At 39.6% G+C, this 25,278-nt stretch overlaps 1 protein-coding gene across 8 annotated transcripts in view; it reads right to left on the bottom strand.

Annotated features, from left to right (window-relative positions):
• MAP3K13 (mitogen-activated protein kinase kinase kinase 13) overlaps positions 1 to 25,278 on the bottom strand; it is a 184,917-nt gene that overhangs the window by 151,656 nt on the left and 7,983 nt on the right. For 6 of the 8 annotated variants that reach the window (XM_074404652.1, XM_074404651.1, XM_074404662.1 and 3 more), the window contains exon 3: positions 1,980 to 24,573. The exons of the other annotated variants lie outside the window; for them this stretch is intronic. The gene's annotated coding sequence lies outside the window, so the exon portion shown is untranslated. The remainder of the gene's footprint in view (positions 1 to 1,979; positions 24,574 to 25,278) is intronic. 8 annotated transcript variants of the gene reach the window in all.

The raw sequence follows: 25,278 nt of genomic DNA, 5'->3' as shown, positions 1-25,278 counted from the left end.
TTGCCCTCATAGAACTTACTTTCTAGAGGGAAAGACCAAATATATATCCCACATACGCAACACACACACACAGAGGCATACATATATTATATGTACACATTTAAAATGTTTATAAAATAAATACTGCCAGGGGGCTATTTAAAAAAAAAAAAAGATTAAATTTGGGTAAAGGAAAAAGCAGCCTTGTGGTAGAAGTGGAGTAGCGGTGCCAGTTTAGTCAGGATAGTCTGGGAAGGCCTCTCTGAGGAGGAGCCATTTGAATAGAGACCTGAGTGAAGGGTGGGAAGAAACAATGGTGGGGAAAAGCTTTCCAGGCAGCAGATGCCCTAAGGCAGGAGCAGGCTTGATGTGTTCAAGAGAAAGCAAAACACCTGTGTAGCTGGAGCCACCTGAGTGAGAACAATGGCAGGCAAGGATGTAAAACACGTGCTTGAAAGCCAGCTCGTGAGGGCTGCTTTGCAGGGCATGAGCAGTGGTCTGCATGGTATAGGCACCTGTGGAGGTTTAAAAAGCTTTTTCAAAGGGGCTTGCGATTCAGCTAGCACACACCTGTATAGCCTTCCAGGTTGTTAAAAGACTGAAATATTTCAAATCCCGTGAGAAAATAGCCGCTTCCCTGCTAACAATGTCACCTGTCACGCTGGCTTCTTTCCCAGGAAACCCCGCAGTCCTCCATTCCTTCCCATCAACCAACAATTAAATTAGCAACTTGGCCCAGCAGAAGGTACTGACTTGGAGAAGTTAATCAGCTCAAGAGGCTAGAATCACGAGATTCAGAAAGCTAGAGAGTGAGTAAAGGTTTTCACTTAATTGTAGCCCTAGAGCCTTCTTGGGACAATGGGTCCTGGACTTACATCTCACCAAGATTCAGCTGGGGCCCAGCACCATCATCTGGGCTCCCACTCAGTACAGCAGAAACAAGAAGCAGGCTAGAGAAATAGACTGAGGTCTGAGATGAAGACGGAGGAAGGGGAAACCCAGTGAATGTCTATATAAATCCATCTCTTCTGAGCACTCCTCCAGTGATTTGAAAGGCTACTGGCTAACAGCCAGCCTTTAGACCTTTTTTTTACATAAAGTCATAAAATAGACATGTACCAGGTTTTAAAAAAATGCATTGTGGTAAAAGGGAACTAGAAAATATCAACCGTTCCAATACCACATGTGACCTTAACGTTCTCATAGCTGCCTTAATAAAGTCAATATGTTTGTGTAACAATGTGTCGTTCCTGGATCCTAATCTCGAGATAGAATTACAACAGCTGAAACACAGCAACTCTAATTTCATATATGAAACTTACTTTACGCACCATAGTACTGGGAATTTAGTCTGAAAAATCCATACAGATGTCAAATCTTAAGAAAACAGATTTCTTCAAAGTTGCGTGAAATCTCAGGCTGCTTGCCACTTCTATCTGTTGTACAAAGTTCTTACTCTTTGAAAATACATTCTGTGGCTCTTAAATGTAGGATCCCAACATCCTGTTACAGGGTATTAAGTTCTATTTTATTCTCAGTCATTTAATTTCTTTGAATATCAAAACCTCCAATTTAATTATCTGAGAGACTACTAAATATTTGTTAACATGAATCTGTAACTATGAGCCTAAACCAGAGGAAAAGCAACCGTAAAGAACAGGAGAAATCTAAGCACTGCTCAGAAACAATCTCCAGGCACTAGATACATACTTGCTTTTATTTTCTAACCATAAACACTTTCACTCAACATAAGACAAGATATTAGCAGTCTCCTCATGCACTCACAACCTGTTTCAGCAGTACACTTGCTGAGACATCTCACGGCTTGCCTTTCCATTTTAAGAAGTAAAACGACTGGTGAGTGCTGAAACTTTCTTTTAAGCAGGTCTAATCTGTAAGATTTACAGCCAGGTAGAAACTTGATTAAATTTTTGATGGAAATTATTCTTAGAATCCTTTTTACTTTAAAATGTCGTAATAGCTTTTTTAAAACTACTTACACCGAGCTGAAGTCTGAACAGACAGCATGGAACTACCAGCAGTCGACAGTTTCCTCCAGACTAAACTAAACTTTGCTCCCTTCCTGGCTGTTTCTGGATCAGGTTCACACTAATACACATTTACAGCGGCCTTGGAAGCTACCACCCAACAGAGCGAGGTGGGAGGGTTTGTTAATCTAACTCTTGTTTGATAACAGCCGCTTATCAGCAACTTCTCAAAGGTCGACTTAAATGTGTTTAAAGAGACAAATGTAAGGAAGATTATAGGGAAAGCCTGGAAAATCTTATAATCTCTGATGGCTGGGCTTTGGTTTCCGAGGGGATTTCTCTCCCATATGTTCCTGGGGAAAAAAAAAAAAAAAAAAAAAAAAAAAAAAGGAAAAGGATAGTCCTCTGAGCTTCAAATAGCTTGCTTTCCTCCTTTCATAAAATTTTCCCAGCTGCCTGAGGTGGCTCGCACCTGTAATCCTGCACTTTGGGAGGCCGAGGCGGGCGGATCGCCTGAGGTCAAGTGTTCGAGATCAGCCTGACCAACATGGTAAAACCTGTCTCTACTAAAAATACAAACACTAGCTGGGCATGGTGGCGGGCGCCCGTAATCCCAGCTACTCAGGAGGCTGAGGCTCCTTTTTGAAAGTCTCCATTTAAAAAACAGCTTTCCCTTCCTCCTCAGAATCTATGCACTGTACAATCACGGCAGAAAAGGCCAGAAAGCTGCTTCTCCACTACAGTCCTCCACCGTCTCCATTCTCCACACTCGCTTACTAGTCAAAGGAACAATGCACAGTTCTTGGTAAACATCGTACTTTCTGACATTCAAACCACCGGCTGATCTGATGGAAAGTGAGAAGGTGGATCCCAATTCTATTATTTGCAAGATAAAATATGACACTGCTTCACCTCCTGCCACATTCCTAAGCTTCTTCCCTTCTGAGCTACGGTATTTCTGTGATTTCTTTCTTTTGTTCATTCTTTCTTTTTTCTTCCTTTCTTCCTTTCTCTCTGTCTCCCTCTCTCCCCTCCCCCTCACTCTCCCCGTCCCTTCCTTACCTTTCCTCTTTTTTCTGAGACAGTTTCAATCTGTTGTCTAGGCTGGAGTGCAGTGGTGTGATCTCAGCTCACTGCAACCTCTGCCTCCCAGGTTCAAGCAATTCTCCTGCCTCAGCCTCCTGTGTAACCTGGGATTACAGACACCCACCACCGTGCCCAGCTAATTTTTGTATTTTTAGTAAAAATGGGTTTTCACCATGTTGGCCAGGGTGGTCTCAAACTCTGACCTCAGATGATCTGCCCCCCTCGCCTCAGCCTCCCAAAGTGCTGGGATTACAGGTGTCGGCCAGCACGCCTGGCCTTGTAATATCTACCATTAGCCTTTGAAGCAGCACCCATTCATTAAGTACTTACTGCACTAATGACTTTATAAACCTTATCTTATTCTCTCCCAGGCAGTAAATTCTTAGTCTGACTGTCTGTATCCAATTTGACCCCTTCACTAACCTGGGGATCTTCTGCAACAAGCACTGTGAGAGGCAAAATAAAGCGCTCCCCAAAGATGTCCATGTCCTAATCCCAACAACCTGGGAATATGTTACCTTCCATGGCAAGGGAGACTTTGCAGATGTGATTAATGTTAGGACTTTGAGATGGGGAGATTATCCAGAGGATTCCAACCTAATCATATGAATTCTTTAAAAGCAGTGAATCTTTCCCTACCAGCTGTGGTCAGGGAGATGTGATATGAGGACTTGACTAGCTCTTGCTGGCTTCGAAGATGGAGGAAGGGGGACTCGGAGGCCTGCAGGTGGCCTCTAGAAGCTGGGAAGGGTGAGGAAACCGATTTTTCCCTAGTGCCTCCAGAAACAAATCAGCCCTAATGACACCCTGGTTTAGCCTAGCAAGACCCATGTTGGTCTTCTGACCTATGGAACTGTAAGATAAACTTGTGTTGTTTTTAAACCACAGAGTTTGTGATAGTTTATGAGAGCAATAGAAAAATAATACAGGTACTTTAATTTTAAGCTGCCTTTAAAATATAACACTCAAGTCTGAATAGAATACTCAAATGAAAATTGATGCAGAAAAAAATGTGGGACTATCAAATTCTTTAATCTGGATGTTATACTTTTATAAATCCACATCAAGATTATTTCAGATTTTTAGTGCATTATATTCTTAACTTAGTACTTTCCTAAGTCTTTGCCCCATGAGCTACATTAAACCAAGTACCTAGCCCTACCCTCATTTTTATTTTTCTTTCCTGTGTTGGGATCAAACACAAACCGTTTTCCCGAGCGTGAATCCTGGTTCTATCCCTTACTTGCTGGGTGGTTTTAGGTAATTTGCTTAACCTCTCTGGGCTTTAGCTGCTTCATCTGTAAAATGGGCACAACATTTCACCTACTTTTTAGGTAGGATAAAGTGATGTAGCTCATACAAAGTGCTTGGACCTGTGCCTGGAACATAGTAACTGCTTGGTAAATGTCAGTGGCTACTTAAGAGAGGGAGTCTTCTTGTGGGAACTGAGAAAGAGGCCAAGATTCACGTCTGGATGGACAGAAAAGCTGTAGAAGAAAGCAGAAGCTCTGGGGCAGGGCGACCTGGAGAACAGGAGCCTCTCCAGATTCTGCTAAAATCCTGGGGATGTGCTGGGGTTTGAGGCTTTCACGTACACGTGGAAAGGGCTTCAGCTGATCTTAGTTGGATTTCATGGGTCTGAGAACCCCAGTTTCCTCCGGAGCTGCAAAGTGAACCCTTGCTACCTGCCAGGCACTCTTCTAGCAATGAATCAATCTGACAAGATCCCTATTCTCCTGGGACTGACATTCCAGCAGGAGGGTGGAGAACAGACAAACCAGGAAATTTCAGGGGGTGACAAGTATTGTGATGATAAGAGAACAGGGTGACTGGGGAAAGCTCAGTATTCAGGACTCGCTGAGAAGGAGAGATGTTTGAGCGGAGAGGAATGTGAACTGAGGAGTGAGTGGAAGAAATCGTGTTTCAAGAAAAGGAACCAGGTGTGAAGCAAGTAGAAAGAAATAGTGTTTCAGCCAAAGGAACAGCCAATGTAAAGGTTTAGAGGCAAGAATGAGGTTGGCTTGCTCAAGAGACAAGAGGAAGAAGGCCAGTGTGGCCAAAGCAGAGAGATCAAGAATCAAATCTGAGGCCCAAAAAGAGTAGTCAGGGGCCCTGTAACTGTGGGGAGAGGTTTGGATTTCATACACTGAGATGCCATGGGAGGGTTTGCAGCAGCCAAAGACAGAATGTGACTGACCAAGGGACACTTGAACCTGACAGGAAGCTGGTCCTGCTCAAAGCCTCTGCTCCAAGTTCCAGAACCCCCTTCATAACCAGTCTGATCATACCTGGTCCTTCTTACCTTCTGAGTTTTTAGCCGCCCCTCTACCTCCCAAAAGCAAATAGGCCGTTGTGAGGTGACCCTGAGCCAAGGCAGCAGTCTATGAGGAGGAGAGAGCAAGGGATGCAAAGCCACACGCAAGATGGCTCCAGGTTCCTCTTTGTAGCAGGCTGAGTGGTGGGCCCTAAGAAAGAATCCATGTCAAATCCCTGGAATCTATGAATGTGACTGCATTTGGCAAAGGAGGCTTTGCAGATGTGATTAAGGATCTCAAAATGAGATCATCCTGGATTACCTAGGTGGGTTCTAAATCCAATGACTAGTCCTTGTGAGAGAACCCCCTCATTATTTTCTTAATTAATTTTTGAGATGAAATAGAGCCCTACGTGCAACCTCTTTACATTTCACATTTTGGTTTTAGCCCACTTTACCGAACTATGAAGATCTTTTTGGCTGTCCTCTGTCATAGTAAGTAACCTTTTCAGCCAACTACATCTACATAGTTACCACGATTTCACCCAAATTATTAGTAAATAAATATTGAACAGTCAAGATTGAGAATAGAGTTCTATCTGAAATTAAAGCAACCAAAAAAATTAAAAAATAAAAAAGTAAAAAGAGAATAGAGTTCTGAAACATGTTATTAGAAACCTTTCGTTTGATATTGATCCGTAAATCAATATTTGGGTACACCTGTTTGATCAGCTATAAAACCTTATTCTTATATAGCTTACATTTTTGTAGTTGCTCAAACATATCAGGAGAACAAAATACTTTATAAGTAAAGATACATCCATAGCATATCAATCTAGTCAAACTCTAATGGAAATGAAGATATAGTTTGTTTGAGCAGGTTTTTTAAATTGTGCTGGCTGGCTCTTAGTGATTATCATTTTCTTTTCGTTTCTTTTTTTTTTTTTTTTAAGAGTTTACAAACTATCAGTTAATTCTTTTTTCTAGAAGTCTCCTTGAGGTGAAAAGGAAGTTTACTCAAATGGAGGAAATGACATGGATCTCTGTCTCAAAATAGGAGCTATAAGTGGAGGAGAAAAGTAGGGGAACGTGAGAAAAGAAAGCATGGCGGAAGAAGCGAGCATGGTGTGCCCCTGGGAAAGGAGGAAACCAGGCTGGTCCTAGCATGGGTTGTTGTTGAGAAGTACTGGGAAATCGGGGTTGAAACATAGAATGTAAAGTCTAGAAAAGGGGACTACGATTTAAACTTAAAATATCAGAAACTGGGAGGAATCAAAAGATTTTAAAGCAAGAAAATAAAATAATAAGTAGACAAAGTATGTGAACAGTTCACAGAAGAAATATAAATGGTTCTTAAATATATAAAAAGACACTCAACCCCACTCATCATAAGAGAAATAGAAATTAAAAGTACAATGATATTATCTTAACCTATTATTTTCACCTACCAAATTGGCAAAGTTAAAAAAGTTTCATGAGACACAATGTTGGTGAGGTTATGGGAAGATAATGGAGGATAAATTGATAGAACCTGTGCCCTCGATCACATCGGGGTCACCACCTCAGCTGTGGGTCCCACTGCCACGAAAGTCTGTCCTGCAGACCCTGACTCAACGATGGATGAATGAATGCACTCTCACACCATTACAGTGTTTCAAGTGGGCTAGGGATGGCCGCTGGCTGCTTTCAGAGGGCAAAATGCAACCAACTGACCCAGATCCTCTGTCTGTCCACACTTTTATTCATAACAGAGCTTCTAAGTTCACATACTTGTGGATAATTAACATGGTTAACAGAATGGTTTTAAGACTCATGAAAGCTTTAGGTTCCAGGGCCTAGAGTAAATGCTATTAACAGGTAATTCCCCTTTGATCTTCCCTGGAGAGACCACCCAGCACAAAATCACATAAGTACATAGTTAGAGTGGAGACAAATGGGTGTGGGGTAAGGCCTTTGATCATGTCTATGTCTCCCTAACTTAATGGACTGGCCGGCCACCTTTGGCCTGCCCCAATAAAACCTTTTGGCCTTCCAAAAGGCTTGAGACTAATCTTTAACTTTCCCTAATACAGCTTTAATATTTTTTGTAGTATTTTGCCAACCATCCTGAGTGAATCTCAACAAGAACCTCTCTGAAGAGGAAATTGGCAATCAAATTATGAACATATACACACTTTTCCCCAGCAATAACTAGATTGGTAACTGTGGATGTAATGTACAGAAGCTTCTCGAAAATGTCATGGAAAACCTACATCAGGTTGTCATTTTTCCAAAATCAATCATCTAGTCTGATGTCATTTGCATGGAGAAATTAATATTATCATTTATTAACCTAATGTAATTCTGATTATTAGAGATCTCTACTGTTTAAAAGAAAATCAGTTTTAAGAGTAGTAAAGATAAACTAGCTTCTTTAAAGTTTGCCTTTCTACATTAAAAATTACTTACATAGGCTGGGTGCAGTGGCTCATGCTTATAATCACAGTACTTTGGGAGGCCAAGGTGGGCAGATCGTCTGAGGTCAGGAGTTCAAGACCAGCCTGGCCAACATGGTAAAACTTCATTTCTACTAAAAATACAAAAATTAGCTGGGCATGGTGGTGGGTGCCTGTAATCCCAGCTACTTGGGAGGCTGAGGCAGGAGAATCACTTGAACCCAGAAGGTGGACGTGGCAGTGAGCCGAGATCATGCCACTGTGCTCCAGCCTGGGGGACAGAGCAAGACTCAGTGTCAAAAAAAAAAAGAAAAGAAAAAAGAAAAAAGGTATTTACATAGCAAATAGTTTTCATTACTCCATCTTGTATACATTATCTGAAAACAGTTTCTGAGGCTAAGAAACAGCCAATACAATACCCAACTGGGTATTATGAATTACAGCTCTCATAAGTAATTCATTTCCCTTAAGCTGTAACTTTCACAATTAGTAACAACTATGGGGCATGTTGTCACTTTTTAACATTGTCTACTACCTACAACTCTCTGCTGTCACATTGTCAAATAATTTGACATTATCATGTTTTGAGAAAGCAAATCTGAAGTGATATCCAAGGAAATAATTAATTCTTTTCCTACTTAACCTTCATAATTAGGAGGTTGGTAGAACTCTCAAATCTTTTTGACTTAAATATATAGTTAGAGAACATGAATTGATACAAACACTTTAGATGTAGGTTAAATGAAATAATTAATGCCACCATGCAATTTGCTATTACTTAGAAGGATTGAAGAAGCATTTACCTATAACCATCAATTCTACTCCCAGGCACATACACTAGCAGAGCTTCCTAGCTGGCGTGCCGAGGCACCCTTGCATGCAATGAATGGGTGACAAGTGTGCCCGGATATGAAACTCAGCTCTTTAGTCAAGCAGAAGCCCCCACGCCAGGGACATAACTGTACTTCTTTAACCTAGTGTATTGCACACCTATTATCTATCATTTTCTATGTATGCCATGACACCAAAATGGTTAGGAAACATTGATGGAGAAATTATTATAAATATGTGGTAGATACAAATACAGGAATATATGTATACATAGGTGCAATGTTTGTAATAACTAAAAACTGAAACATCGCAATGCTGATTAATCAATTCATCTGCTAAGAAATTCTGTAATACTCATACAATGCTATATTATACAGCAGTGAAGAGTAACGAGCAATAGCTACATGCATTGACATGGATAAATGTAAGTCTATAATGTTGAGTTTTAATAAAAAAGGCATGTCCCAGAAAAAGACATACAATATGATTTCATTTTTATAAAGTTCAAAAACATGTAAAACTGATCAATATACTGTTTAGGGATGTATAGTAATGTGACAAAACCATTGAGAACAGCAAGAGAATTATTAACACAAATTTAAAACTCTGGTTACTTCTGAGGGAACAAGAGAAGTATAGAATCAGGAATGAGTCCACAGGAGATACTAGAAGTAATGGTAATATTGTTTTCTTAAACTGCGCTGAAGGTACGCAAATGTTCTCTGTATAGTTATTCCGTAAGGCTTACAGATATTTTATAAATATTGTGTCTACTCAATATTTAATATACATTTTTTTAAAAGTTCTATTTTGTCCAAAGTAGATAGTGAATGTATCTGCCATCTCTGCAGCAGTATGATGTCTGTGGAACAGGAGGGACTGAAAGCATAAGTTATGTAGAAACTGTCACAAAAGCCCCTACAGACTCGTGCGCAACTCCAACAAAAAAGATTTGAAAGCTACCAAAGTAATTAAAATTAAAACTAAATTCAATGTGCTATCATTTTATGAGGTACCATACGTGCAAATTTTGACATTAAATGAAACATGAATTTAAAGATTCAGTACTGAATAAACTGCCAGTCTAGGGATGAATAACTGCTCTTGCTATTTTCTTAACAGTCAATATTTCATTGTGTATTTAGACCACACAAAAGACATTTACTGAATGACAATACTTTAATTCATCATGTATATCCATCAACAATTGCTTAGTCAAATGACTGTCTGTCAGTGTTATTTAAGGACAGATTTGTAAAGCTTCAAGAGCAAGAACTGGGTATGTTTCAACTGATAAAACGTCCAAGGATAACATACCACAAACGTATTAAGAATTCCTTCCTGACTGTACTCTGTCTCTTGTATTTTGTGGGCTACACAATGGGAAGCCATTTTTTTTTTAAGCATTGGATATTTTGCCAACCCAGAAAAGATATAATAAACCACAAAGGTATAAAATTAACTTCTAAATTAATTAAATTTATTATTTGTGTTTTGAAATATTTAAGAAATCCAGTTTGAATTCTCCCTTTAATATTAAAAAAAATTAAACAAAAAGAACACTTAAAAGCAGAGAACTTAATGTTTACACAAAGGCAGTTTTTTTCCTTTGCTTTTTTTTTTTTTTTTTTTCAAGTTTAATGGGTGAATGACCTTGCTGGAATTCCCCTGTCAGTTCTGGAGTATCTATTTGGAACTTGCAAATAGAAACTACTTTCATACGTGGCATTAGAATGGTATGTCAAATAGTATCTGTCTCAATACCTTGAACTTGAATGTTACACCACAGATCAATCAATAAACTTTACACAAAATGAAAGGCTTCCCTTCCCCACTTAGGTCATTTTAAAAGAGATCAAATTTAAATATATTTGACATTATATAGATGTAGGGTCAATTATACATAGAAAACTTCACCTTTACCCGCTTTAAGAAATTAATTCTTGATATGGCTTCAAGCTATTCAAAGATAGATCTATTTTCAAGTCTGTCAGACATTTAATATATCATGCTAACGTTAGAATCTGAGTCCATATGTAATTGCTGTTACCTCAGTGTAACTACCTAAAAGTCTAAATAATATAAAGCATTTATTGTTTTTGCTTTATTTCAGAATTTCTAAAATACCTATTTTCGCTGACAGAAGTTACTTCAGATTAACTATGAAAAAGCTTCAGGAAACCTGTCCTTTCCACTGTGAGCCATTATGAAACTAACACTAAACCACTGAAAATCATTCCAGTCATAGGCAACAGTAAGGACAATTTAGAGTAGAAACAAGGTATTTCCCCGATCTAGCCACACCTCTAGTTTCACCCTTGGCACTTCTCTCCCTCATTTTCAGAAGGTGAAAGGACAATAGAGATTGCCCTGGAATTTTAGCCTAGTCATCTATCTTACTCTCCAATGCTGTTTTCAGGGCTGAAAAAGTGTAACTCAGATTTCATCTGAGTTTCTACAGAACATCTTGGTGTTTCAGAGGTTGACATGAAGGACACACAAGAGTAAATGAAGAAAGAGTGGAGTATCAGGGAAGTCCAGCAAAGGATGCACTGCTTTTTAGTGTTTTTCCTAGAATATCTCAATACACTATAATAGTGGCTGAAATATTTTCAGTATTACAAGTCATTTAACAAGAATGTTTAAACTATTAACATGACATCATAATAATTATAGGATCAAATTAAAGACCCAGTCATTGTCCTTCCTGAGCAAGCTCACAATGTTTCCCATCCCCACTGTTTCCAATTTAGGATGAGCTGCTAATGCCACATATAACCTCAATCTTGATTTTTAAAATAAAACTGGAATTAAATTGTAGTGGTTGGGGACAGGGAGAGAGAAAAGGCTAGATAATCAAATAGCTTTTGCCCAAGAACTTCTTTCTTCCATTTCTACCTCCCTATACCCATCTAGCCAGCAAAACAAACAAACAAACAAAACCAATTTTTTTCTTTTTTGAGACAGGGTCTTGCTCTGTCACCCAGGCTGAAGTGCAATGGTGTGATCTTGGCTCACTGCAACCTCCACCTTCCAGGCTTAAGTGAACCTCCTGCCTCAGCTTCCCAAGGAACTGGGACTATAGGCATCCTCCACCACACCCAGCTAATTTATGTATTTTTTTGTAGAAACAAGATTTCATCATGTTGCCCAGGCTGGTCTTGAACTCCCGGGCTCAAGTGATTTGCGTGCCTCGGCCTTCAAAAGTGTTGAGATTAATGGCCTGAGCCACCGCATCCAGCCAAAAAAAGAACTTTTGATGATGCTATTTTGGATATTAATAAAATATTTAATGTAAAGAATCTGTAATTATTTCCTAACCTTTACTTCCCCAAATGCTTTCTTTAAAAGTTACCGCGATATAGAGAGATGTCTCAAAGGATATTAATAAAAATGTTGGCATCCCAGGAGGTGGGGAGTGGAATTTCAAGAACATCTCTTCTTTTATTTTTTATATATTTTAGCTCGAATATATTCATAACCAAAAAAATCCCAATAAAATAATTTTTTTTTTCAGTGCAAAGGTTTTTATGTGAAGTTATCTGTCAAACAGTAAACTCTCAAATGAAAAATCAAAGAAGCACTCTGGCCTCTAAGACACAATTTCATCTTTTTAAGTAAGCAAAAATATATTTAGTGCCTTTTTGTTCAGGGCTTTCTCTAATTGGTCTCCTATATCCTAATAGCTCCCAAATTGGTATCTTCTATTCAGAACTTCTCTCTCTCTCACTTTCATGTGGTTAGTTTTGACATATATTAACCAAAGATATTAATAATAGCAATATATATTAATCCAAACACCATTCTGAACACTTGATAATTTAATCCTCACAACCCTGCGAGATACTTCTAGTTGAAGGATACACTATTATTCTCATTTTACAGATTAGGTCACTGGAAGTAAAGGTGGTTAATATCTCATTTGCAATAGGGTACACTAACATGATTTGTGAAGTGTTATAGTTAAATAATTTGTTTGTGTTTTCTTGTTTTTTATTTCTTTGGAAGGCATTCCTGAAAGAATGATACTTGGAGGAAAGGGATACGTAATTTTGTTATTTCCATTATGTATTTCCATATTTTTTCCCATGATTTTTCTAATGCAGTAGTTCTCGATTAATGGTCTCTGGATCAGCAGCATCAGTAACACCTGGAAACTTCTTAGAAATGCAAATTCTCAGACTCTAACCAGACCTACTGAATCAGAAACTAGGGTAGAAGCCAGCAATCTGTTTTTCTTAAAACATACGCACGTACATTCTGCCCCCATTTTGTTAAGTTACTCCTCTGGAGGTGGTTCTAAAGCATACTAAAGTTTGAGGACCATTGTTCTATGTGTAATATATTTATCAGTTATTATTATTATTTTTGAGTCCTGCTCTGTTGCCCAGACTAGAGTGCAGTGGTGCAATCTTGGCTCACTACAACCTCCACCTCCCAGGTTCAAGCAATTCTCCTGCCCCAGCCTCCAGAGTAGCTGAGATTACAAGTGCACACCACCACACCCGGCTAATTTTTTTGTATTTTTAGTAGAGACTGGGTTTCATCATGTTAGTCACGCTGGTCTCGAACTCCTGACCTTGTGATCTGCCTGCCTCGGCCTTGCAAAGTGCTGGGATTACGGGCATGAGCCACTGTGCCTAGCCAACATTTATCAGTTATTTTTTTTAAATCGTGGCCAGATGTGGTAGTTCACACTTGTAATCCCAGTGCTTTAGGAGGCCAAGGTGGGAGGATCTATTGAGGTCCTCCTACCTCATGGCGGAGGCATGGTGTAGCATGCACTATGATGCCCAGCTAATTTTTGTATTTTTAGTAGAGACTGGGTTTCACCATGTTGGCCAGGCTGGTCTCAAACTCCTGACCTCAAGTGTTCCACCCACCTCAGCTTCCCAAAGTGCTAGGATTACAGGTGTGAGCCACTGCACCCAGCCAGAGTGAGGTCTTGTTTCTAAATAAAACAAATAAATTCTCATTTGGCCACGTATTTCATGTATTGAGGTACAATCAATTTTTTTTTACCACTTTTATTCCATGTCTTACACGAGAGCACTCACTTGCATTTATTCCACAAACATTTATTAAGCACCTTGGATGTGCCAAAGAATGGGTGCTTGAATAACCAATAGCCTAGTAAGACAGGCAGAAATGTAATAATTACAATGCCAAGTGCTAACAGAGCAATAGAAGGGCACAGGATGCTGAGGAGGGGCCAACTGCAGTAGGTCAAGGACTGAGACTGGAGCTCTTAGAAAATGCTGCACTCCACTTCTGAGAAACAATTGTTTCTTGGCAACACATTCTGCTGCCCTAAACCCAGGGATCCATGCCCAAAACAGAGGCATGGCCAGGGCAGCTTCCCTATCCGATAGGGATGAACAAACTGCGTAAGGGGATTCCTCCTTGGTTAGAGTGCAGAGGCCATGAGAGACAAGTGGAGAAGTATTGTAGGCAAGCTCACAGTATTGCAGGCAAGCTCAAAGCCAAGAATAACTACACTGAAACAGGCAAGAAAAGCCAATGCATTTCACCCATAATAGGCCTTCCCCCAAGCCAGTTCAGCCCAATATAATTGCAAGTAAATGCCAAACATGCATCTTCTCATCAGAAGGAAAAGAAAAGAGTAGAATGTACATCCAAAGTTCCAGCTTTTTAGGGAACTGCCCAAGGGAATGGTTACTGTTCAGCCTGATGTAGAACACTGACACAACCAGAATATTCTGGATGCTTGGAGCCACTGAGAACAGGGAAGAGTTCAGCCATTAGCTGCAGCACCTGAGAACCTGTGGCACAGCAGACAGAAGACAATAGAACTCAGTGTCATTGGGAGAAAATGCCCAACTCATGGCCTTTCTCTCATGAAAACAAGAGAAGAGTAGAAGTATATCCAACCTTCCAGCTTTTTTGGGGAATGCCTAAGAGATGGCTTTCTGTCTTGTCTGACTTGGAATGCTGGCGGAACTGGCAACTTTGGATGCCTGGGAACTGCTGCGAACAAAAAAGGCCTAGGCAGCTTGTAGGAACACCAGAAAGCCAGCAGTACCATGGAAAGACACCAGAGGGAACAAGGTCTAAAAAAGAAACCAGCAAACCTCTGTAATTGGGAAATCATATGCACAGTTCAGAGGAGATACATCCCCATTAGTTTGACAGGCCCCAAGCCTCTATAGTTGGGCTTACTCTTCCTCCCTGTATGAAGCCAGGCCAGAAGACTGGGAAAGTGGCTGTTTTTTAAAAATATGCAAATCCCAGCAAAAATAATCAGGAATACAAAGAAACAAGGCCCAACCAAAGGAACAAAATAAATCTCAAAAAAAAAAAAGACCCAAAGAAATGAAAGTCTATGAATCACCAGACAAACAATTCAAAATAATTGTCTTAAAGAAACTCACTGCACTACAAGAGGACAGATGGACAAATTAAGGAAGTCAGGAAAATGATACATGAACAAAATGAAAATACAACAAAGAGATTAAAACTATTTTAAAGGCTGGGTGCGGCGGCTCATGCCTGTAATCCCAGCACTTTGGGAGGCCGAGTCAGGCAGATCATGAGGTCAGGAGTTTGAGACCAGCCTGGAAACATGGTAAAAACCCATTTCTACCAAAAATACAAAAATTAGCGGGGCATGGTGGCACATGCCTGTAATCCCAGCTACTTGGGAGGATGAGGCAAAAGAATTGCTTGAACTCAGGAGGCAGAGGTTGCAGTGAGCCGAGATTGCGCCATTGCACTCCAGCTCTGGGTGACAGAGCAAGACTCCATCTCGGAAAGAAAAAACAAAACAAACAAACGAGAAAAAACATTTTAAAAGAACCAAATAGAAATTACAGAGCTGAAGAATAAAAAAACTGAATTGAAAATTATACTAAGGGGATTCAACGGCAAACTTGATCAAACAGAGGACAAAATCAGCAAGCTTATTAAGAATTACCAAGCTCCTGCTTGATAACTGAACAAAAAGGAAAAAGAATGAAGAAAAGTGAAGAATGCCTAAGGGACTTGTAGAACACCACCTAGTTGACCAACATATGTGTTAACTGGATTATCAAAAGAAGGAGTGAGAGAAAGGGACAGAGATTTTTTGAAGAAATAATGGCCGGAAATGTCCCAAACATGAGGAAAGAAATGGAAATCTAAATTAAACAAGCTGAAAGGACTACAACTAGGCTGACTCCAAAGAGACCCACAGAGATATATTGTAACCAAACTATCAAAAGCCAGACACAAAGAATCTTTAAAGCAGCAGCAAGAGAAAAATGACTTCTTATATCCAGGAGAACTCCCATAAGATTATTATTGGATTTCTCAGCAGAAACACTGCAGACCAGAGGGAGTGGTATGATATATTCAAACTGTCAAAAGGAAAAACTGCCAATCAGAAATACTATAGCCAGCAAAACTGTCTTTCAAAACTGAAGGAGTTTAAATATGAGGCCTCAAACTGTAAGAATCCTAGACGAAAACCTAGGAAACACGATTCTGGACATTAGCTTTGGTGAAGCATGTGTTATTAAGTCCTCAAAAGCAATTACAACAAAAATGAAAATTGATTAAGTGTAGAAGCTAATTAAACTAAATAGCTTCTACACAGCAAAAGAAACTATCAACAGAGTAAAAGGACAACCTATGGAATGGAAGAAAATATTCACAAACTATTCAACTACCAACGGTCTAATTTCCAGAATCTGTAAGGAACTTAAAGAACTCCACAAGCAAAAACAGGCATATAGAGAACATAGCAATATGAAAACAGAGTCATTGACTGAAATGTCATTACACAGCACATTGCTGTACTCTGCTTTGGCAGCCCTAAGGAAACTAACACAGGGGCCCATTGAGAAAAGCTTGCAAGTGAGTGCAGCCTCCTTTTGTGACTGGGGCTCCCCGTTATTCTGAAATGTTATGTTAGCCCACATTCAGCCTTTAAGAATTCATTTCAATTTTAGCTGCTTTGTACCTACCTTTATGGTGACTTCTCTTCCTCCTATGCTCTGCCAAAGATAACACAGTTTCTGTGTCCTATCTCTTTTCAAATGGGCTTGCCTTTCCTTTGAAATTTCAGTTCATCTGATTGCCTTGTGACCTCAACTCTCTGATGAGCCCAAGAAACATCATGACTTTGTGGATTATCAAGATTTTTCTCATTGTTAGGGTGAGAACAATGTTCTCTTGCAATGTTATACATCCTAAACAGAAGCAAAGTTTTCAGCATCTCTTGAAAGACGATTCCAAGGGTTATTCATAGATTTTACGAGCAAAAAAGAATTGTGATTACACATGTTTGGAACATGTTAAGATACATTATAAATTTTCAAAAAAGGCTGCAACATTTTCCAAGCATGTCGTTACAGAACCCTTTTGGCTTACAAAATCTCCTTTAGTTGTGTCAAACCTTCTGTGTATCACAGTTTAGGAGGTAATGAGTTAAATGCCTGGCCATATTTTTTTGTCCTTAACTACATGGCAAAATTTGTCAGCAAACCAGTTGGGGGACATTTTCTTTCTGCCATTTCACCACTTTTACTGAAAGTAAGATCTTTCTGCTTTCACATCTCTTATGCTGGAAGATATGATGATCTCTGCATTACTTTTACACTGATGGTTCTGTCTTTTCTCAGGTTTTCTTCTGTTATTCATCAAATGCCAAAACAAAGAGATACTTGACTTGTTAAAAAATGAACATAAAGTTCCATCAAATAAATAAAATATGTAAAGCAAACTCAATAAGCATATTTTAAATTAGTTAGAATAATGTATACTTACACATTAAATATAACAATACAAATTTAACCAGCAACATGTTATACATAATGCTTTTGGTCAAATACTTTCCCTTTATGTGACTTGTCCATTTTAATGGTTCTGTGGTGTTCTTAATGTGTCTCCTCATTTCCTTTCCTTAAAATATGTGGAATATAAGTGATTTTTTTAAAAATACATATTTCCATTATTTTTCTAAGTCTATGGTTCATTTCATTTTCCTCTCTCAACCCTGAAACAATGGTATGGGACAGATGTGACTTCAAATGTAATATTTATCTTCAAGTCAAAAATAGAAAGGAGAAAGCTAAGAAAGAAGAAAAAAATAAGAACTAGCACATTTTGCAAGTGGAACACCACTTAGCTAAATATTCTCATCTTTTGCCTCAAAAATACCATTTGTTTAGTGAAGTACTGCAGAGTTTACTGAAAGGCCTGTAGTCCATCCCTACATTCCCTGCTTTATCTCTGGCCTGCAGACATGGCAACAATTCTTAGACTCAGTTTTAAATGACGACGACAACAACAACAACAACAAAAACAAGGAATTAGGAAAGCATACATACCATTAACAGAAAGACATGTACTCTACAATACCTAGCAATTGTATGCACACGCGCATGCGTGCACACACACACATACACACACTTATTTTGGTTACTGTATTGGTAAAAAAATTTCTTGAAGTCTAATTCATCTAACTTCCAATCTTCCTACTCTGTCCAGTTGTGACTAAGAACCCATTTCTTTTTCTTTTTTTTTTCTTTGAGATGGAGTCTCGCTGTGTTGCCCAGGCTAGAGTGCAGTGGCATGGTCTTGGCTCATTGCAACCTCTGCCTCTGGGGTTCAAGTGATTCTCCCACCTCAGTCTCCTGAGTAGCTGGGATTACAGGTGTGTGCCATCACGCCCGGCTAATATTTGTATTATTAGTAGAGACAGTGCTTTACCATGTTGGCTGGGCTGGTCTCGAACTCATGACCTCAGCTGATGTGCCCACCTCGGCCCCCCAAAGTCCTGGGATTACAGGCATGAGCCACAACATCTGGCCAAGAACCCATTTCGTGTGTGTGTGTGTGTGTGTGTGTGTGTGTGTGTGTGTGTGTGTGTGTTTTCAGACCTGAATCTCACTCTATTGCCCAGGTTTGAGTATAGTGGTGTGACCTGGGCTCACTGCAATCTCCACGTGCTGGGTTCAAGTAATTCTCCTGCCTCAGCCTCCTGCGTAGCTGGGATTACAGATGCCTCCCACCACACCTGGCTATTTTTGTATTTTTAGTAAAGACGGGGTTTCACCATGTTGGCCAGACTGGTCTTGAACTCCTGACCTCAAATGATCCACCCACTTCAGTCTCCCAAAGTGCTGGGATTACAGGCCTGAGCCACCATGCCCAGCCCCAAGAACCTATTTCTAAGTTGCCAATTATCTACCTCAAAAGGAAGGAAGCCACAGTCACTGGACTCTCAAGCTACCTCATGATTAGTGGAGGAGAAACTAGGGTAATTAATGTGCTAGTTGGTATTTTTGACAGCTAACTTTCAAAAATATCCAATTACTAGGTTTAAATCAACCCTCGGAATGTCCTGGACATCATATAAGCAGAGGTGGTAGCTGTGACTGCCATATCTCAAATGTAGCAGAGCCTTTACAATGGACAGACTGTGTACATTTTATGCCAATAGAAAATTTCCTAATACAGAAAGCAAGTTTTTTTAGAAGAGTAATTTCACAATATCTTATAGTTAAAATATGTTTTCTGGGTTTCTATGTAAGACTCAAATATCTGTGACCTGTGCCACAGAACGAATTCTTGATTCCAGTTCCATTATTTCTGAGCAAGCTAACTCTTTAATACATCAAATTTATAATATGCCTTTAGCCACTATGCAGGACCTTCTGTACATTAACTTTACCCGCTTTAATACTATTACATTTGCTTTGTTTTATTCTGTCTTCATCCTACATACTCTGCATTAAAAAAAATTTTTTTAGAACAAGGCAGGATAAAAATAAATTTAATTAACTCACCTTTTCAAAATCATCTTGAAATATTAAGCCCTCATCATTTGAGCTACAGTTCTCATTGACCCAAATATGCATCTCTGTGAATACAGGTTAAATTCACTCACTTAATAAGTAAGTTCTAAGGGCCTACCATGTGCCAGTCACTGTTTTCAGTACTGGCGAAAATACCTATGAAGAGAATGCCAATTAGAGCTAAGTACGATGGAGAAAATTAAAGCAGAGGAGACTAGGGATGCCATGGATTGAGGCTGCAATTTTAAATAAGATGGTCAAAGAGGGCCTCACTGAGGTCACATAACTTGAAGGGCCTCAAGAAGGTGAGAGACTAAACCAGATAGATACATAAGGCAAGGGTGTTCCAGGCACAGGGAATATCAAGTATAAAGGTCCTGAGGCAGAAGAAAGCTTGGCATTTCTGAGGATCAGCTAAGAGATCTGGGCTGGGCAGCCCAATAGGAGATGATAGAGAGGTAAGGAGAGAGGAGAGGGATCTCGAAGGACCTGGAGACCATTATAAGGACTTGGGCTCATACTTGGAGTGAGATGAGAAGCAACTGAAGGGTTTTTGTTTGTGTGTTTGAGACAGGGTGTTGCTCTGTTACCTGGGCTGGAGAACAGTGGCACAATCATGGTTCACTGCAGCCTGGACCTCCTAGGCTCAAGTGAGCCTCCCACCTCAGTCTCCTGGGTAGCCGGGACTACAGCCATGTGCCACAATAGCCAGCTCATTTAAAAATTATTTTTATTTTGTAGAGACTGGGGTTCTCACTATGTTGCTGTTCTTGAACTCCTGGCCTCAAGCGATCCTCCTACCTTGGCCTCCGAAAGTGCTGGGATTACAGGCGTGAGCAGTGCACTCAGCCAATTGGAGAGTTGAACAGAGGAAGTTAAACAACCCAGAAAAACTTACAGTACTGAAATATCTAAGAGTGGTAGCTGTGGAAAGAATCAGTTGACAAATATTTACCAAATCCCTATTTGCTAGGCAATTTCCTAAATACTGGGCATACAATGTAATAAAACATGTACCAGTCCTTGCCCGCCTGAAGGTTGCCTTGTGTGTAAGATTATTAACAAACGATTATATATGAGAAATAATTACAACTCTGCTAGGTGTGAGAAAAACCGGGTGATTTGTGAAAGAATGATAGAGAAGGGAGGTCTAATCTAGTCTGAGGTATGGAGGAAGGCTTCTTGGAAAAAATAATATTTCAAGTGAGACTGGCAGTATGAAGTAAGTTATGTGAAGAGGAATAGGAGAGAGGAGGGCATTCCAAACACAAAGTATCTGCAAAAGCCCGGAAGAAAAAAAAATGGCACTGTCAGAGAATTAGAAGACCACTATGGCTGGAGCTTTGTAGGCAAAGAATGACTGAAGATTTGGGGTTGAATTCTAAGGGCAATATGATAATAAGAGTTTAGATCAGAGGACCAAAAAGATTAGAATTGTATTTTTAAAAGATCAGTCTAAAAGCAATGAGATTAGAGGGGGGAGGAGTATATTTTTAAAAAATTCAAGAGATATTGCAAAAATGTAGGCGAAGATGGCAAAATAAATGAGGATGGACATGGGAACAAAGATGAGTAAGTTCAAAGATATTTAGGAAGTAGAAAAGACAGAATTTCACAATGAATTAGTTTCATGAGGGTTGTGGAAGAAGGTCAAGGATAGCTGAAGTTGCCTAACTACTCTCTTGAACTTTCTCGTAGGTAGTTCCTACTTCTTACATGGAGAGGTAGTAATACCAATGGCAGCTTTTGGCAGAGGAGTGGAGGAGGTACAACAGCATGTCAATTTCACACGGTAATGAGGCTTTATGCCATAGCTGCCAATTGTCATAAACATAATAGCCTTGATTTGTACAAACTATGCAATCCATTCCGTCTCCACTATTGCAAGAAGTTTGGCCACGGCTGTTCAGAAAGAATGAGGCAGTCGGATTCTACATTATACATCTTCTGATAAATATTCACGTTGCTAGGACTATATACACTCATATAATTTATAAGCAGAGAAAATCAATACCTCATACAACTTTCTTTTTTTTTTTTTTTTTTTTTTTTTTTTTGAGACGGAGTTTCGCTCTTGTTACCCAGGCTGGAGTGCAATGACGCGATCTCGGCTCACCGCAACCTCCACCTCCTGGGCTCAAGCAATTCTCCTGCCTCAGCCTCCTGAGTAGCTGGGATCACAGGCATGCGCCACCATGCCCAGCTAATTTTTTGTATTTTTAGTAGAGATGGGGTTTCACCATGTTGACCAGGATGGTCTCGTCTCGATCTCTCGACCTCGTGATCCACCCGCCTCGGCCTCTCAAAGTGCTGGGATTACAGGCTTGAGCCACCGCGCCCGGCCTCTCATACAACTTTCTATCAAAGTTCAAATAAGTAATCCCAGGGCACTAAAGATAGCATTTCAATACACTAAAGCACGAAAAAATTACTTCCTCATCAATGAATTGGGATGTACAACCCTGGGAAGCAGCAGCCAGGCCCTATTGCTAACGGACGCTATAATAAAGCCACCCATGCTAACCTAAGCAATGCTTACCACCAAAGAGGGAGATACCTGTTTTTAGGAGTAAGAGTTGAACAAGTTAATGTCAGTGACTTATTTAGCTTAAATCAGTCATAAATTTAGCTTAATGACTTATTTTTATCATTTAAAGATAAACCTAGTTACTCAGAGAAAGAAAATAAATGGCATTTTCTTTTCTACAGACCATCAAATTCTCAGTCACGCTGACTACGTTCTCTATAGCTCTCTCTACTTAGTCCTCGAAGAATGCTAAGTGGAGGGTTTGTTTCCCATTAGACCAGAAAGATAAAATTAAAAAAATTTAAAAAGCAAAATATTTGACATAATCTTTCTGCTAGCAGAGGTTGACACAACCTTTTAAATGCTATTAAGAGTCTGGGTATCAGAATGGATATTAAAATATTAAATATCTATAAGCCATATAGGCTTTCTCAGTGCTATGAAATAAACAATTATTTCAATTACATGATAAGCCAAATTGATATTAATTTATTTGTCACAAGTAGTAGTATAAAGTGAAAAAAAATGCTGAGTCTCCTAGGAATGCAAATGTGTAGGAAGGCATTAGCGCAAAATGATACTCCAAGAACAGCAACTGATGGCTGGGCACAGTGGCTCATGTCTGTAATCCCAACACTTTGGGAGGCCAAGGCGGGTGAATTGCTTGAGCTCAGGAGTTCAAGACCAGCCTGGGTAACATGATGAAACCCTGTCTCTACAAAAAATATAAAAATTAGCCGGGTGTGGTGGCACGCGCCTGTTGTCCCAGCTACATGGGGAAGCTGAGGTGGGAGGATCACTTGAGCCCAGAAGGTCAAGGCTGAAGTGAGCCATGATGCCACTACTGCAGCCTGTGCCATTGCACTCCAGTCTGGTTAACAAAGTGAGACCCTGTCTCAAAAAGAAAAAGAGGCCAGGTGCAGTGGCTCATGCCTGTAATCCCAGCCCTTTGGGAGGCCGAGGCAGGTGGATCACCTGAGGTCAGGAGTTTGAGACCAGCCTGGCCAATATGGCGAAACTCCATCTATACTAAAAATACAAAAATTAGCCAGGCGCAGTGCTGGGCATCTGTAATCCCAGCTACTCAGGAGGCTGAGGCAGGAGAATCACCTGAACCCAGGAGGCGGAGGCTGCAGTGAGACAAAATCACACCACTGCACTCCAGCCTGGGCGACAGAGCCAGACTCTGCTCAAAAAGAAGAAGAAGAAAAAAAAAAAGAACAGCAACTGCAACTCACAGAAAAAAAAGTACATTTTATTTAATGATGAAGTACACACACGTTCACACATACACATTTGTACCTATGACTAAAACATTTTTTTACTCTTACCATGTGGAATGCTATGTTCTTTCATTAAAAAAAATGCTGATCACATTTTATTAAAAACATTTCATAAATCACTAATATGTTATAACCTGTAACTCCCATAACTGCTCTAGAGCATTAACAATGCTAAACTATTATTTTAGGGGAATATATAGTCATGCTCCTTCTTAGAATTAGCCCATGATAGTACCTTAGGGACTCAACTCAGAGAAAAAAAATTTAACATAGCCTTGTTACCACGTAGCCAGCCTGGACATGGCACATGCTTTCAGTGAGTTTAAATCTCCTGCTTTCCTACACCGAAGATCTGAGGAAATGACTTGCAACTATGTAACAGGACCCTATGTCTTTATTATACATTTCATATTTGCCTTTTTCTGTACATTATTTCATTTGATCCTCACAACAACCCTGTGAGGTAGGCGGGGAAAATGTCAGATTTCACTTTATAGATAATGAAATCAAGGTTTAGAGAGGTTAAGTAACTTTCTCAGTTACCATGTACCTAGTACAAGGCAGACAGAATAAGAACTATTAACTTTTAGGTTGGGGGCCCTTTTCTCTAACGCAGTTTCTGAGAGTATAATCTAACCCAAAATATTTTTACCACTTCATCCACATTTTCTTATTGTTAATTCAACTTTTTTTTTTTTTCTTTTTTTGAGACGGAGTCTTGCTCTGTCATTCAGGCTGGAGTGCAGAGGCATGATCTCGGCTCACTGTAACCTCCACCTTCCAAGTTCAATTGATTCTCCTGCCTCAGCCTCCCAAGCAGCTGGGATTACAGGCGTGCATCACCACGCCTGGCTAATTTTTGTATTTTTAGTAGAAATGGGGTTTCTCTACGTTGGCCAAGCTAGTCTCAAACACCTGACCTCAGGTGTTGCCTGCCTTCGCCTCCCAAAATGCTGGGATTACAGGCATGAGATACTGTGCCTGGCCTATTAATTCAACTTTTTATAGGATGCCATAAAAGACCTAATTCTAAATTCACCATGCGAAATTTATACTTCGCTACCAATGAAAAGTTATGGCCACAGAACACATATTTTTTTGGAAAGCACTCTCTCCTTGCCTCTAGTCTAAAGGAACATAAGCAATATGAAAGACCCTAGAGGCCAAGGAAATTGAAGAGAAGTCAGAGGAAGGGATATAAAATGGAATGTATTAATGGATTTTAGTCCCTTTAAGCTTGTACTTTTGTGAGAGGGTTCAATGGGGAGCTTTAATGCAGATGAGACTTGAAGCTTCTGAAGAAGATCTAAGTCTTGATGAGGCTATTCAGACTCAAATCTTGAATGCATAATGATGATGGGCCATGGTCTTCAAAAACGTGGTACTTGATGCTTGAAAACAAAACAAACACAAAAAAACTCTACTACAAGTCTAATAATGTTTTTAAGGGAAATTAAAAACTACTTTTTGGTCAGTAATTAATCAGATTACTAGATACCATGCTATAAGAACAAAAGGAGAAAATCAAAAGGAAAGAAAAGGAAAAGGAATTTTTTTGAAAAGGTACACTATACAGAATGGCTAAATATGTTCATTGGCTTATCTCTTTGATTAATACTCTTCACTGAAAATTGCCACAGAATTGAAAGTTCTTACAGAATCTCCCTGAAGTTGTAGTTGGATAAACGGATTTAATGATAATTTCTCGCATCTCTTGGATCTCTAGCCATGATATCAAATTGTCTTAAAGAGCTTTTGATTTCTGAAAGCGTAGTCAAAATGCATGTTGGAAGACACAGCATAAAAAGATGTTGACTTTGTGGAGTAGGGAAAGACACTGATGTGGAAATATTATGGTTCAAAAATACTGAACTATTTAAACAGGGAGAAAAAGAAACAATGCCTTCAAATGGAAAAATTCAGACCCCTTTGCAAGGTTCAAATGAAAAACATAAAGTAAAAACATTGTAAACATGTGCATGATGCAACAAAAGACGGGTTACAGCCATCTGAAATGTCAGCTCAGTAAATAATTACCAGAGGCCTATGTCCCTCAGGGGACACTAGCCTCTGTCCCACACCCCTTTCTTCTCTTT

Source organism: Saimiri boliviensis, chromosome 8 (genome assembly GCF_048565385.1).
Source record: "Saimiri boliviensis isolate mSaiBol1 chromosome 8, mSaiBol1.pri, whole genome shotgun sequence".
Lineage (NCBI taxonomy): Eukaryota > Metazoa > Chordata > Mammalia > Primates > Cebidae > Saimiri > Saimiri boliviensis.
This window is presented reverse-complemented; position numbering and strand designations above follow the sequence as displayed.